The following is a 14815-nucleotide window of genomic DNA, read 5'->3' as shown; positions in this document are numbered from 1 at the left end:
TTGGTAAATTTATGAGCAGATAGGTGGCAAAGTGGGCAGAGTGCCAGGCCTGGAGTCAAGAAGACTTTCCTTGGTTCTCTCCCACTTATCTTCCTGCTCCTTCCCAGTCTCCTTTCCTGAATCAGCATCTCCCAAGGGTCTGTCTTGGGCTCTCTTCTCTCCAGGCACTCTCTCATTTGGTGACTTCATTAGCTCCTAAGAGTTTAGTTACCCATTTCTATTCAGATGACTCCCAGAGTCACACAGACAGACTTTGTTTCTCTTAAGTGCCAGCCCCAATTCATGAACTGCCTACTGATAATTCTGACATAGATATCTCATAATTATTTCAAATTCACTGTGTCAAAACCTAATTTATTCTTACTCTTCTTCTAAACTTCTCTGTTACTATGGAGGGCACCATTATCCTTCTAGTCACCCAGGTGTCATCTCTCATATCTGCTACTTTATCTCCATTAACAAGGCCATCAACTCTAGTTCACACCCTCATTTGCCTCTTTCTTAGATTTAAAGAGCCTTCTCATTGGTCTCCATGTCAAGTCTCTCCCCACAGCTGTCAAAATGATTTTCCTTAAGTGCAAGTTTAACTACATCTTTCTCCTATTCAATAAAGTCCAGGATGCCCCACTCCCTCTAGAAGAAAAAAATAAACTTCTCTGCTCAGATGTTTAAGTCTTTTATGATCAGACTCTCTATGCTTCCAGCCTTATTCCACATTACTCTATGGTTCAGCCAAATGTGTCTTCTTATTGTTCTTCACAGATGGCACTTTGCTTTGTCCTGGGTGTTCCCCTCGCCTGGGGCACTTATCCCTTAATTCCACCCCAAAGAAGACTTACATGAAGCCTTTCCTGATTGCCCATAGCAGCTAGTGCCTCTCTCCCCAAAATAACCTTGCATTTATTTTTTGTTTACATATCCACATAATACTCCCTTAAGTAAAACTAATTTAAAACTTATATTCAAAAACATTTAACTTATACTTAAAAACACTTAATAAACTATTTGAGTAATAGTACATATAATAATACAAGGGAGACAGCATATACATGTACAGGCATATATATAATATATATATATACATATATATATGTATACATACATATGTGTGTGTGTATATATATAAATTGTTTCAGTACTAGCTTTGTATTGACAAGCAACAAGCACAATGTCTGGAACAGAGTAGACTTAATAAATAGCTTACTGACCAATACCAACCTTAGTTCATACTACTGCCTTTTAAAAATGTAAGGTAGGTATGAGTACTTGAGTTTTCTAAATACATAGAGGCAGCTCATAGAAGATACATTGCTATGATCTGAGGCCTTGCCTGACTGTGGAGAGGAGGAAAGCCAAAGGTAGTGTCTACACTGTTAGCATGCTAGCTAGTGGGAAGGAGTCTTTGGAGAGCTGCCAAGGCTGGGCACTCTTCTATCCCAACTCTGAGAAGGGTATAAGGCTAGAATGTTATCTGCCACACTTTAAATATCTGTCTCTTCTATTGGGATTAAGGATGAAAGAGGCCCCCTCTTGGTAGCTCTTAAAGGGGAAAGCAATATACCCACTTGTCAGCTTAGCTCTTTTTCACTAAATGTTGGTTATACAAAGGCAGTCACAAATAGGGAATATTGAATAAATATATGTCCAAGTGAAATGCAAATAGAAACAGGTTATACAGGTTAGAATATATCAAATAATATACAAGAGCAAACCAGCTCTTCAGCTGGGAGCGAGATATAGAACTCACCATCCAATCAAAAGGAAATTTCGAACAACCCCACTCTGAGCAGATCCATTCTGGTATTCTCTTGAATTTCAATTGAATTGAAAAAACATGAAATGTCCAGCTTTTCTATGTAATTCTGCCAATCTAAAGTCAGTGAGAGGCCCTCCTCATCTTCTTGCCCACTCTTTCTTCTCTTTGGAGTGTCTTCTATCCACACATCTCTCCAAAGAACCTTTGGAACCCATTCAGTAAGTCTCTTAAACAGGTGTAGCATCAAGTTCAAACTCTTCCTGCCAATCAAGAATCTTGTCCCTGGATGGCGACACTAGATTTTTAACAACGGCTTTAGCCTAAGATATGCATTTTGAAGCAACAGACAAATGTAATTCTGACTCACATGCACACGTTACTCAGTGGTGGACATGGTGTTTTCCTTTACCAAGCTTGTATTATAGGCTGTATAAGTAATATTATTTTCCATTTTACAGATAAGAAAACTGTAACTCAGAGAGGTTCATTTACTTGTCAACTATCAGGCATTAAGTGTCCAAATCCTAGGATGCCTCCCACCTCAGTATTCTTTTCCTTACCCCATGTTAAACAAGGGTTTATCACTGATTACTTGGCAGAGAGTTGTTTACGCACTGGCTTGGGCATCTGATGACCAGTACTCAAATTCTTCCTCTGATGTTTATCATCAGTGTGATCTTGGCAAGTCACTTCATCTCCCTAGGCCTCTGCTCATCTGAACAACGAGGTTATTGGATCAGATGGTCTCTAAGTGTGACTTCTAGCTCTGTGTTTTTGTGCCCATGTCTCAGTTTCTCAAATTTCAAAGTCAAGCAAATAGTCACTACTTGTCTAACTTCAAAAAGAAAATGTTTTCCAAAGTTCCTAAAAGGAAAATAAGTTCTGTTTTAAAAATAAATTGGAACAAGACATTTTGAGGAAATCGGGATGTATTTTTTTTTTCTCGAAGCCATATCTGTAAGAAGCACAAGAGCTGATCACAGTTCACTCTCTAGAGGTTCAACCCTTGAGTAAAAAGTAAAATTTTATCTTACTGAAAAGGTCATTGACTACAACAGGAAGAAAAACATGTTCAGGAGGGTGACCCCACTGGCCTGGTCATTCTCACAGAGAAAAAACTCCAAGAAAAAAATCCAAGTCCTTTATTATAATGGTTTATATCAGATAGAGTTAAAAAGATAACTTGAACCAAGACAAAAAATAGGTTTTGATGAATTGCTATGTTTCCTATATTCACTTTAACTTAACTTTCTGGTGTTTGTTCTTCATCTTTAATTCTATCAAGCTTAAATAGAAGGAACTGAGCCACCTCCAAAAAAAAGTAATGAGTTGGTTTCATAAAAAATGCAAATATTAAGCAATTTTAAGTATTTATATAGATCTTTGCTGGAATAAACTTTTATTTCAAGACCAAAATATATCATTTAGTGATTGCTATTGACGTTTTTCAGTTCCAAAAGAAGCTGGTACGGCATATCTTTAAAAGGACAAAGAATGCCCTAATAACTATTAGTCAACTTGATAAGGAACACTGCCTAGCACAACACTTTTCAAACCAGGTGATCAGAAGCCTTAAGAGATCATAATGCCACACCAAATAAAGTTTGTTAAAGCATTCATTCAAAATTCATGAAATATTTTCAAAGAGTATTTTTTTTTTTTACATTCTTGAGGTGTTTTTAGTTTTTAGTTTACAGAAGGAACTGGTGCTAGAATATGCAAAACTAGAGAGAACACAAGAAGGTAAGTTAAACAGAAGAATTCATTTTATCCACAATCTATAGCTTGAATTAAAAAGTCATCTTACAGTTGGAGATAATTTTTATTTCTGGTCATTTATGCTGAGAAAAGGTACAGTGTAACAGCTAAGGAAACCTGGCAAACATCCACTGGAGAGAAGAACAATCAGGCAACTTTATTAATTGCTTCCATTTAAACTTTTGTCCTCAAAGTTAATAATATAAGACAAGGATTCAGCCATAAGTAAATAAACATGTATTTGCGTTTCACAAACACAGCTGAATTGTGACATGCCTTGAACTTCATGCTATGAATCAAGTTTTCCACTGTGGTAGGTTCTTTTTCAGGGCATGAATGTTTATCTAAACATATAATGAAACCTGAGATTAGAGAAGAGTAAAACAGGATTCCTTAGCTTGATCATTGTTCTTTCTCGTTAAAGCCATTAACCAAGAAAACACAGACTCATTTATCTATATAAGTTAATTACTCACATTTTTACCAATATTTTCTCCAAAAGTCACTAACTCTACTGAGTTGTTTCAAACATTAAAGAAGGCAGCAGATATTCATTTTGCAAGGATACAGTCACCTTAAAAAAAGTTTCTTTTTAGCATGAGTAAAGGCAGATCTTTTGTATTATTCCCTTTAGTCTTATGGCTTTTCACTGAACAAAATCAGTTCACTCTTGGAATTTCCCGTGTTTTCCGTTCCTGTTCAATAACATAGGGGAGCTTACCTGCAATTCTTGTTCTCTGAAGAAAATGCAGTAATTCTAAACATACCCTACTACTGGATACATTCTCTTGTGTATGACTGGGTTTGGAACACATCATAACTCTAACCACTTTAAACTATTAAACTGCCTACCTTGCAGTTGGCAGACATGTTGCATATGACCACATGCTGATGATAAACAACTGTAACTGAGTTTTATTACAAAAGGCAAATATTCCCTTAAATGTGTGTGTGTGTTCACTGTGATTAATACCTTCAGAGAACAAGTATTATGATTTGTCATGTCTTCTCTAAAAGGTAAGTGTATTTAATCCATACTACTAAGAGGTAGCTTTACATCCCCAAATGGGGCAAACACTTCGTTAAGAAAGAGATTAAAAACAAGAACAGAGGACAGTATCTATAAAAGAGCTATCCACAGAAAAGAGGGGTAAGCCTGGCATGAGAGCCGACTAGCTCCAAAATGATTTTGCTTTTTGAAGGGACTCTTGAAAAGGCCATGACAGCAGACACTGATTCAAGATTTGTAGTATTCACAGTGACCACATTTAGATTTACTTACAAAGGTAATGGAAAGCTGTTCTTATTGTGACATCATGGAACTGTACCATCAGAGAATTATACCAATGCCATCTTAATTTTTTTTAAAGGAACCAAATGTCTCACAATTCAAATGCTGCCTGGTATCTGTATAGTAACCACTGATAGGACAGGACAGTATCTTAAAATGTCTCAACTATTTCAGCCAAACTTTTTCAAATCAAGTATTAGCACTGAATATTTTTCATATACCAGGTTGTACTGGATTAATGCATATTTCACAAACTTAATCATAATGATTTAACTCTTATAAGCATTTCACAAATTATGCAGATTAAGGGAATAGATTAGAATTAAAACAGAAAAAAAAGAAGTAAGACTTGGTGATGAAAGCTCTATTCAGATGAGATGCACAGGGGCTTGAGGAGGGAGAGAATGGGGGAAGAAACAGAGGCTAGCTTCTCCCCTTCTCTTCCTCTCATAAAACCTCATAGAACTGGAGAAAACAAGGAACCACAGAGTTCGTGCCTTTGCAACACAGGGTACCAGTAGCTTCACTAAGGATACTTCTAAAGCTGCACAAAATAGCAGAGACTGCTACTCTGTTTTGCACACTTCTCGGCAGCCTGTCTGATGACTCCCATGTCAAGGCTCCCACATCATTGCTTGCCAGAGCTGGGCTAAAGGCTCCCCCATATCTCTAAGTGTCTTAAAGAGGGGTGGGCTGAAAATATCTTATAGTTCCTTCTATAAAGTAAACAATACATCCTTCATCCATTCACTATTTAAGGAACATATGATTCTAATTGCATAGCTGCTGGTGGGGAGGTATATTTCTGTTGAACAGATTATGTAACAGTGAGGTCACTGGCCTCTCTTATTCAGCCTCAATGTTAATTTTGTATATGTAAAAAGATTCCTAGAGCAATTCATTTCCATTTACAATTATGTGTGCTTCATTTCATTTAAGATATTCAAATGACTTCTATAATACCAAGAAAACAGACTTTCCAGTAAGGCCAGTTGTAAAAGATTTGACGACTTGATTTAAAGGTCTGTCTACGAAGATTAAAAAATATGGAACAGCTAATCAGGCTGATGAGGCAAATCAAGAATGTTTCATCTCCGGTAAGTTTCCTTTAAATGCTTACAAAGAAGAAGCAAGTCCTAGTATATATAAAAACAAATTCCTCCAGATTCTATTCCTCAATAAAAGTCCTCCGTCACCACCACAAATCAGAACTGATAAAGGTTATTGTCTCTGTTAATGGATGTGAGTGGAAGCACTGAATGATTCTATGAAAGTTCCCAAGACCAATGTTAGCAGTGAAGCAGACCATCACTGGGCACGTTAAGGGCGTGTGGAGCTTCTGGACAAGGAAGGTGAGATTCTGCTTATTCCTATTTTAAATACACATACTTTTTCTGTGTTTATCCAGATGCAACACTGTGTGACTGACCTTTTAAATTAGAACACTAATAGGCAACATATTTTGGAAAAAGGAAGAAATGTTCTTGAAAGTGATCCAAAACTAGTGATCAATGAGACTGAATAATGAACTGAAAATATCTCCTAGGAAATCAGTTTGTAAGAACAGATGAGGTATAAAGATAAGACAAGTTCAAATACACTAGCTCAATTTGCTTATTTTAGTAACAAAAAAATGATAAACTCTAGTAGGCTCTTGCTTTTGTTTCAAAGCATTTTCTTCAATTAACTAGAAAAGTTAACATTCATTCTTTAAAATTATGCCCACGCTGCTCAAATCTTTACCACCAAACTGACAGCTTCCATACTTATTTAATTTCTCCTTGAATTTTTCTCCTTCAAAAGTTGCTGTAATCTAATAGCAAGCTAGATTCTTTTCTCCTCACAGCAACGATTTCATTGCTTCTAGACATTTTTTCCATAAAGAGCATATATTTTTTTCTAATACTGATGCCAAATAATATTAGTAAAGAGAAACCCTTCGCTGAACAGCTTGGCCACAAAGTGATAAATTTTCTGGCCACAGCAATTGTTGAAGACCGACTGCTAGGTCAGAGGATAACAGTGGTGCACAGAGAAGCATGTGCAGTGATGGAGGAAGTATAAGGATGAAACTGAAGATCCCTGGAGGACAGAAATACTATTTGTCAGTTAATCCAAAAGAGATTCCCCCTCTCCAAAGTCTGGGGCAGAGCAGAGAATAACACAGACCAGTTGTCCGGAAGGGAAACTTAGTCAACTCCACCAATGGTGCAATGCCATCAAGAAAGGAATTTGCAGAAGATGCCAACATCCACGTAGAGTTCAAGCTTTCTGGTACTGCGTGCTCTGAACTTTGAGCCAACACAGGAAGTGAGACTCCAAATGGAACAATGAGGCTACCATCATCTTCAGACCTGCCATGTCCTGAAGGATACACTGGTAAAATAGCAGAAAATCTGCCAAAGAGTGGTTACTGTTTTGTCTTGCTGACTGGTACCCAAAGCAGTTCTTAACTGATTCATGCTGACCTATTTCTAGTCTTTAAAAAATCCTCAAGTTCAATCTTCAGCCTTGTTCTGGGGTAGAGAGAAGAGGTTGTCAATGATACTACTTCACTGAGGACAGATCATTTTGAGAGTGTCCAGCAGAATATACAAGAGAAAAACAAGAGGTTTCCTGCTGGTATCATTGGCAGCATGGCCACTGCACCTTCTCAGTCTTCACCAATTTTATCCCTGCTGAATAAGCATCTTCAGTGTACTTAGTTATCTGCTTGGGAAAACAGTCCTGTCTATTACCCCCTCCTTCTGCTATTTAGTAGCAAGAAAAGGAGATTTTGGGTTTGAATAACTAAAGTCTGAACCTACTTTAGAAATCACTTCCCCATGACCTTTCCAAGCCTGAAGGAGCTTGAGCCTTGAGACTCTTCTGAAGTTTCAGAGAGGCTACAAATGACCTGACAGGCTGCCTCTGAATCCTTCTGAGACTTTTTACAACATCTTTCCACCAGCTTATGATCCTTTCCAGGGCAAAATTTAAGAAGAAAACATTTTCAGAAATGCCCATAATGATTTAGTGCATATAAGCTAATTAAATGGCTTTAATAGCTGACCTTTCAGAAAACATTTTGATGACTCAAATTTTTAAATTCAAATGTCAAGAATCCAAGAAGGGACCTCCATAAGAGAAAAACTATTACAAGTTGCCAATTTAAATTCAGAACCAGTTGCAAGAGAAAGGGAAGTTTTTGCAAGAATGTCTTTTTTATTATTATTATTTTAAAGGGAAAAAAATCACAAATTTCTAGAATAAAGATTATATCAAACTATTATCAGGGAATGTTACTTCTGCACAATGAAAAGGGATTGTAGAAGGAGGCTGTTTGTGACCTGCTGTTCACAGTGGCAGGCATCCATCACCCTCTGGTGAGGGGGTTTGGTTTGAAGGTCAGAAGCTAGCTATGGCGCATTCCACCACCAGTCGCATGCCAGAGCATGGGGCCGAAACTGTGCATATAATGTACATGGCTTACCTTTAGAGAACAAGGTGGATGAGCACCAACAGATCAAGCTCTTACGTCCCACACCTCCAACAACACTGAAAAAGATCTTCAGATCTTTCTTGGTGCAGGAGGGACATCGTTTTAATCTTCTTGTGGTGGTAGTTAGGATTTTCCTGAGGAAGGAGAGAAGAGTAAGAGGTTACATTAGAGCCATGGCTTATCTAGTGTGAGATGATGGTTCTGGCTTGTACAATTTAGTCTTTGAAGAGGCTGGCTCTAGTAACAAGTAAGGACATTTCCTAGAGAGCTACCTTTCCTCCTGCCCACATTAAGCAATTTCAAATAAGTGTAATTTCTAGCATGTAACAAAAAGAGCAGATGAGGGGCTGAGAAATGGGAAGGAACAACTGAGGTTTGGGCTGACAAATGGTCACACTTGAATTAAACTCAAAATCCACATGACCAAGGCAAATTCATCCAAAAGCAGTAGAGACAGGGAAAAACAGGAAAGAGCCCAAAGGAGCTCTCTTCCAAAATAATGATCCAAGCACTTAAATGGCCAAAGACAAAAGCACAGCAAGCTGTGCTGGGAGCCAAAGAGTAAGGAGCAGTCCCACCTGCAGACCAATTTACTGCCAAGTGGATCTAAGTTTCCATGTCTTCTTTCCAAAGGATGCACTGTCCCTCACTGTCAGGGGAAGAAATCACTGTCAGGGGTTGGATGTTCTATATTATTAGAATCTCCTTCAGAGATATTTGATGAAACAAGTAAGTATTTTATGAAAATACTGCCACCTTACATGACACAATGCCAGCATAACTCAAAACACGAACCTGAAAACATCTGAAATAAATATATTACAAACAGCACAAGAAAATTATAACTTTTCAAAATAGAAGAAAATAAGGCTTCGTAATAAAGAGCCCAAGAAGTCACAAATTGTATTTGCAGTTTATTATCAAACATGATACTTCTGAGATGGGCAAAAAAGTAGTAAGACATATTAATATACTATTGAATATCAAACTAATTTTTAAATTTCATTTTGATAACATAGCAAGTTGGTTCAACTGTTAAAAAGTAAATCTACTTTAGCAAATATGCAAAAATCTATATGTAAGGTTGTCTTATGTCAGTACATTATTCAAATATTAATAACTAATAATAGCTAATATTTCTAACTGTGCTTTAAAGTTTGCAAATATTATCTCATTTTATCTTCAGAATTCACCCTTGAAGGTAGGTGCTATTATTATCCCCACTTTAAGGTAAGGAAACCGAGGTACTGAGAAGTTAATTGGCATCTGAACTAAGATTTGCACTCTGCCCTTCTTGATTCAGGCCCAGCACTCCATCCACTGTGCCATTTAGTTTCCTCCCAAATACTGGGGGAGGAATAACACTATTGTGTCGATTTGTCTTAAACGCAGTAGAGACAATAACTATTTGTTGAATGAACGTACTTATGGTTTTCTTATGGATTTTCATTTACTGCACCTAGTATAGCTCTGGCACGTAGGAAGCTCTTCATAAATGCCAAATTGCCTGAATAGTGTCTTTTCATGTCAAAGAAGGAAATGGGTTGATGATAGACATAATCGTTACAGAATAAATTCATTAAACTGGGCAACTTTTAGCTTTTCTATTTTAAATCAATCACATTTACAAGGGTATTACACGGCCAAATATAAACTTGCTTTTAACAATAAGAGATAGCATTTTAACTGAAGACAAAAAGTTACTGTAAGGACTAAAAATAATACACTAATATAAAATATTTATTCTCCCCTAAAGTCCTACTCTAATACCTCCTCTTGGTTGGAAGCCAGACAATTCCAGGGACCCAGAATACCTGTGCCAAAAACACAAGTTCTGTTGGGTCTTTCTTGCCTGGAAAGCCTTTGTTGCCAACAGTGTAGTTTAGGTAAATGGAGGAAGCCTCATCACCTTGCGGCTAGCTACTAAGTGATCAATTTTGGTCAGCTCAACTTACAACTGTGGAGGGGTTACAATGTTTTAGTCTAGGATTACCTTCTTCAGAAAAAAAAATCATTGGGCTTCTGAACCATCAAAGTAAAATAAATAAAATTTAATAAAATTAATAAAGCTACTTCCTATTAGCTAACTAGGCCTGACGAAGGGCATTCTGTTGATGTTAGTACGCTACCATTTATGAATAGCCAATAGAAACAATGAGAAAGCAACTAGGAAATAAGAAAAATTATCTTTTATTTATAAATTAATTACCAAAGCTAGTTTTAAAAGCTATTATACCTTGATTATATAGCCAAACTGAATGAAAACTATTTATATTTCATCAAGTATTATTAAATTTTTGAAATCTTACATTTCATGTTAGAGGACCAAGTTCAAATATTTCTTTTTGTTAACACTTCTGATCAAAACAGAAAGTCTCAACAGTCTCAAACACTTAAAACATTAGCTTAGATAACAGAAGTTCAAGGTACAATTCATCAATTTCCTAATGGCTCCTTTCTGTGCAAATAATTCCTCATCTTTGGAAATAATTTTTTGAAGAGGACAGCTGGATGAAGCATAAGGTGTAGTTTGCTAAATTGCACCCTATTAGACAGTAACCCACATAATAGGTCCACAGAACCTCTAGAGGAGAGAATAAAGTTGTTTGAAGAAACAGGGGGAATGAGGATCTGCTCTGGGCAACAGATGGACAGATAGCACTCTCTCAGCAGAAGTGAACAGGAGAGTGGCAGTAGGTTTTAAGGAATCTCTTCTACATAAATGGTTGGCCCTTTGCCAGTTTTTTACTAGAAGGAAAGATGAAGTAAAATTCACAAACTAATCTGTGATCCAGAGTTTTGAGTGTCCTCCTACACTGGATCTGTAAACATAGTTATTACATTAATTGTAGTAACACTTTATTTCTTTCCTTTAGTCACATAAAACTGGCAAACTGAGATCAGAGGGTCTAAATAAAAGACTTCTTGTTGCTGGTTCCTTTTTTGGCATTTGCTCCCCCCCACCCCAATCACTAATGAATTTCTTATATATATGTTTCTTTTGTCACTGATGTGTTGATGGCTCCATTTCTTATGATTCTCAAAAGGTACAAATTTCTCAATGTTTCAATGCAGCAAGTACTGACTGAGCATGTACAACTCTGATTTTTTCAAACATTTGTAGCATTTAACATAGCCAATATTTGCAATAACTTCTATCACTTAGATGGTTATGATTAAGTTAATTTTTCTGCATTTATGTTTTGTGCTTTTTTCTATTAAAAATCATCAATAGCTAAAAATATTACCATATTCTTTCTTACATTCTGCATAGGCATTTAGTGTTTCACATCTATTATCTCATTTGTTGCTCATAAAATTCCATGAATTAAATAGGTGAAGTAATACTTTATTTTACATATAATGAAACTGAGTTAAGTGACTTTTCTAAGGTCCTAGAACTAGTAAACAACAGTCAGACTAGACCTTGCAACTCTTACTCTAATGGTCTTTTCAGCATGATATAATAAGGTTACGTGATTCAATATAGAGAATGTGAAGTTATACCCAATTATGTCAATCATGTTACCAATCTGTTATCTCATTTTGCTTATCTTCATAATATAAAAGCAAAATGATCTAGAATGTTTGCTAGAAATTCACAGAAAGGCAACAAAAAGAAATGTCACTGCCTACCAGGCTGACTTTTGGAAACATACTCCCTTTATCTAATACTACCTCATACTCACCTTTCTTTGAAGACGTCCTTCTATATCTTCCTGCGAAGTTTCTCATGACTAAGCTGAGAGATAAACTCATGGATTCTACATGACCAAAGTGAACTCTCCCTTATAACTACATCTTCATCTGTACTATATGCTCATTCAATTCAACACCAAAATATTTTTTTGAAGTTGGGACCAAAGTCTTCATTTTATACAAAATGGCATCTACCCCATTAATATGAATTCCCCCTAAAGTAGATTCCCCTTAGTGGTCTTATTCACATCAAGATATGAAGTCAGGCATTGTGGGAAGCACCTTCACACTTTCAGACATCTAGGGTTATCATATGCATACACTAAAGCTCTTCTAAGTTCTGCCTGACCACTACAGTAGAATTCCATGACACATCCAGGTCCAGGGCTTAGCAAGTTGCGGCATCTGTTCTATAGGCCATGTTGTGCATAGAACATTTGAATCAGTTAAGTGTTGTGTTGCTTTTCACATTAGCAAATATATCATACTTCCCTGGCAGGTTGGGCTGAAAGAATAACAAGGTTTGAAGGGAGAAGTATGGAGCAATTGATGTCTCCAGACCTCCTTCAGATCCAGTGTCTATTCAGTGTCAAATACACAAATTACATCCATTCATACCTTCTATTTGTAGTAGGCATCTAATACAAGTACTTTTCTGGGTGTTAAGAGGATTGGATTTTGCAAGCTATCATATTTACTAATTACAGAAAACTACAGTTTATTTCAATAAGCAGTTGATGATTCACGAAATTGCCTGTCCTAGCATTCCTGTCCTAGCATTCCTATCTTGCATGCTCACTAGACGACCTGTTAAGTTTCTTCCAGATTCACCTATCTAAAAAGTTCTATGCTACCTAAGCAGCTTCTATTTTTTTCCTTTACCTTTTCAATTTCTGGTACACCTTCTTCCTTATTCTCCAGAGCCTGTGTGCTCTTCAAAAATGTATACAGTTAAGTCAGACTGCTTAATTCACTTTCACTCTTTAATGAAAACTGTCTCATTAGATTGTGAGATCCTTGCGGGCAAGGACTGATATTTGACTCTTTTTTGCATCCCCAGAGGTTAAACGCTAGGCCTGGAACATAACAGGAGCATAATAAATGCTTAATGATTGACAGTGAGATTGCATACATTCAGTTACATTTCAAGAAGAAAATGTTATCAAAATAATCTGTGTCAAGGTGAGACTGACTGACAGGCTCAAACCAGGAATACACTCATTTGAAAAGAGAAATTCGTTAACCCATTATCAATGTTTAATTGGTGGTATGTATAAGAGAGAGTTTTTCGAGGGGGAGATACGCTTTTGGGCATCTTCCCTGGTCTATCTGAAATGATCTGTAACCCTCTCTCTTGAAGAAAAGCCTCCTAACACCCTATTTTAGAAACACATCACTAACCCCTCCTGTATACTGCATGACAGCACTAAACCATATACATCTTGATTTTTTAGTATACTTTAGGCCCCAGCGAGGGAGAGAGGGTAGGTGTTGGGCAGGGGAGAGTCAATAAATATTAACTGTATGATAATTTTATCTTTATTTAGCCAACCTGCCCTATCAACTACACATCACTTTTAATGTATGTATTTTTTTACTACTCTCTTTTTTTTAGCACAGTTATATTTACGCTTTGGTTTGTAAGATAGCTTTCATGTCATAACAAGTAATTCTTACAAGGGAAAAGATTTTACACATTTTGATTATAGCATCTATCAAAGCATTTTAGTTTTTCATATACATGATTACTAAATTCTCCTTTGTATAAACCATTTATTAACTTTAAAAATTAACCTTGCTCCCACATTGTTTTTTTAATTCAAAATATTACAATGTTCTTCTAACTTCTGAACCTAAACATGAATTTCCATGTTCCATCTTCTCTTATATGTTTAAGTCTAATAAAAGATTTTTTTTCACATCAGTAAAATTTTTTATGTTCATAATTAAGGAATATAACAGCATCTAGTGGAGTTCTGTTTGAATCAGCCATTAAAACAATGGACTTGATAGTCAACAACAAATTTTTAGATTCATATCATACATTTCCTTAAAAAATTCTAAATATCTGCTTGTCTTTAGAATACAATAACATTAGGGCAGAATTCTTGGCAAAATCACAAAGGTCTGAGTGACTGATAGGATAACATAAACTTAGCCCCATTTAATAGGTACCTAAATGTTATTACTGCTCTCCTCCTCTATGGTAGGGGTATGAGATGACAGGGTAGAAAGAAATGGCTGCTAAATGGTATAATGAATCATAGAATCTGCTATATTTAGATTCCCAAATCCCTAAACAATGGAATCTAGTTAGAAGGGGTTCATATATGTTTTGACAAGACAAAAAAATGAAGCTTTTAATATGTTTCCAAATGCCTTCCAAAAAGATTGCTCTAAACATACTGGCATCTTCATTTTGACCATTTTTTATGTAGAGTCCAACAGTGTTTAAAATTATATTCATTGACCAACCTGTCAAGGCCACACAGCTGCCTAAGAATTCTTTTTTTTTTTTTTTTGCTCCTCTAGTTTTTTAGAGTCTTAAGACTGAAGGATTCTGATATATTCCCAACAGAGAAGGAAGAACTTCTCTATATTGTACATAACACTTTAATATAGATTTTTTCAGAGAAAAAAATTGCATTAGATGATCAAATTAAAATAAACTTTTTACCTAAAGTGTTTATTAATTTACCTTTTATACAGTTCAGACTGTGAAACTTTTATATGCATAAGGCTTTAAAGTAAATTTTTAGAAAAAGTAACCTTAGAATTACTCTTATTTTTTGATTTCCTAAAAACTGCAGGTAGCTAAATTTTTTATTTA

General features: G+C 36.1%; 1 protein-coding gene and 1 long non-coding RNA gene across 3 annotated transcripts in view; both read right to left on the bottom strand.

Annotated features, from left to right (window-relative positions):
• Positions 1 to 14815, bottom strand: part of ZEB1 (zinc finger E-box binding homeobox 1) — a 202168-nt gene that overhangs the window by 129467 nt on the left and 57886 nt on the right. The window lies entirely within an intron of this gene.
• Positions 1 to 14815, bottom strand: part of LOC140532869 (uncharacterized) — a 127687-nt gene that overhangs the window by 70674 nt on the left and 42198 nt on the right. Inside the window, exon 3 of the long non-coding RNA XR_011976707.1 lies at positions 8278 to 8420. This is a non-coding gene — a long non-coding RNA (uncharacterized lncRNA). The remainder of the gene's footprint in view (positions 1 to 8277; positions 8421 to 14815) is intronic.

Source organism: Notamacropus eugenii, chromosome 3 (genome assembly GCF_028372415.1).
Source record: "Notamacropus eugenii isolate mMacEug1 chromosome 3, mMacEug1.pri_v2, whole genome shotgun sequence".
Classification (NCBI taxonomy): Eukaryota; Metazoa; Chordata; class Mammalia; order Diprotodontia; family Macropodidae; genus Notamacropus; species Notamacropus eugenii.
The sequence above is the reverse complement of the archived record's forward strand: the minus strand, read 5'-3'. Positions and strand labels throughout refer to the sequence as shown.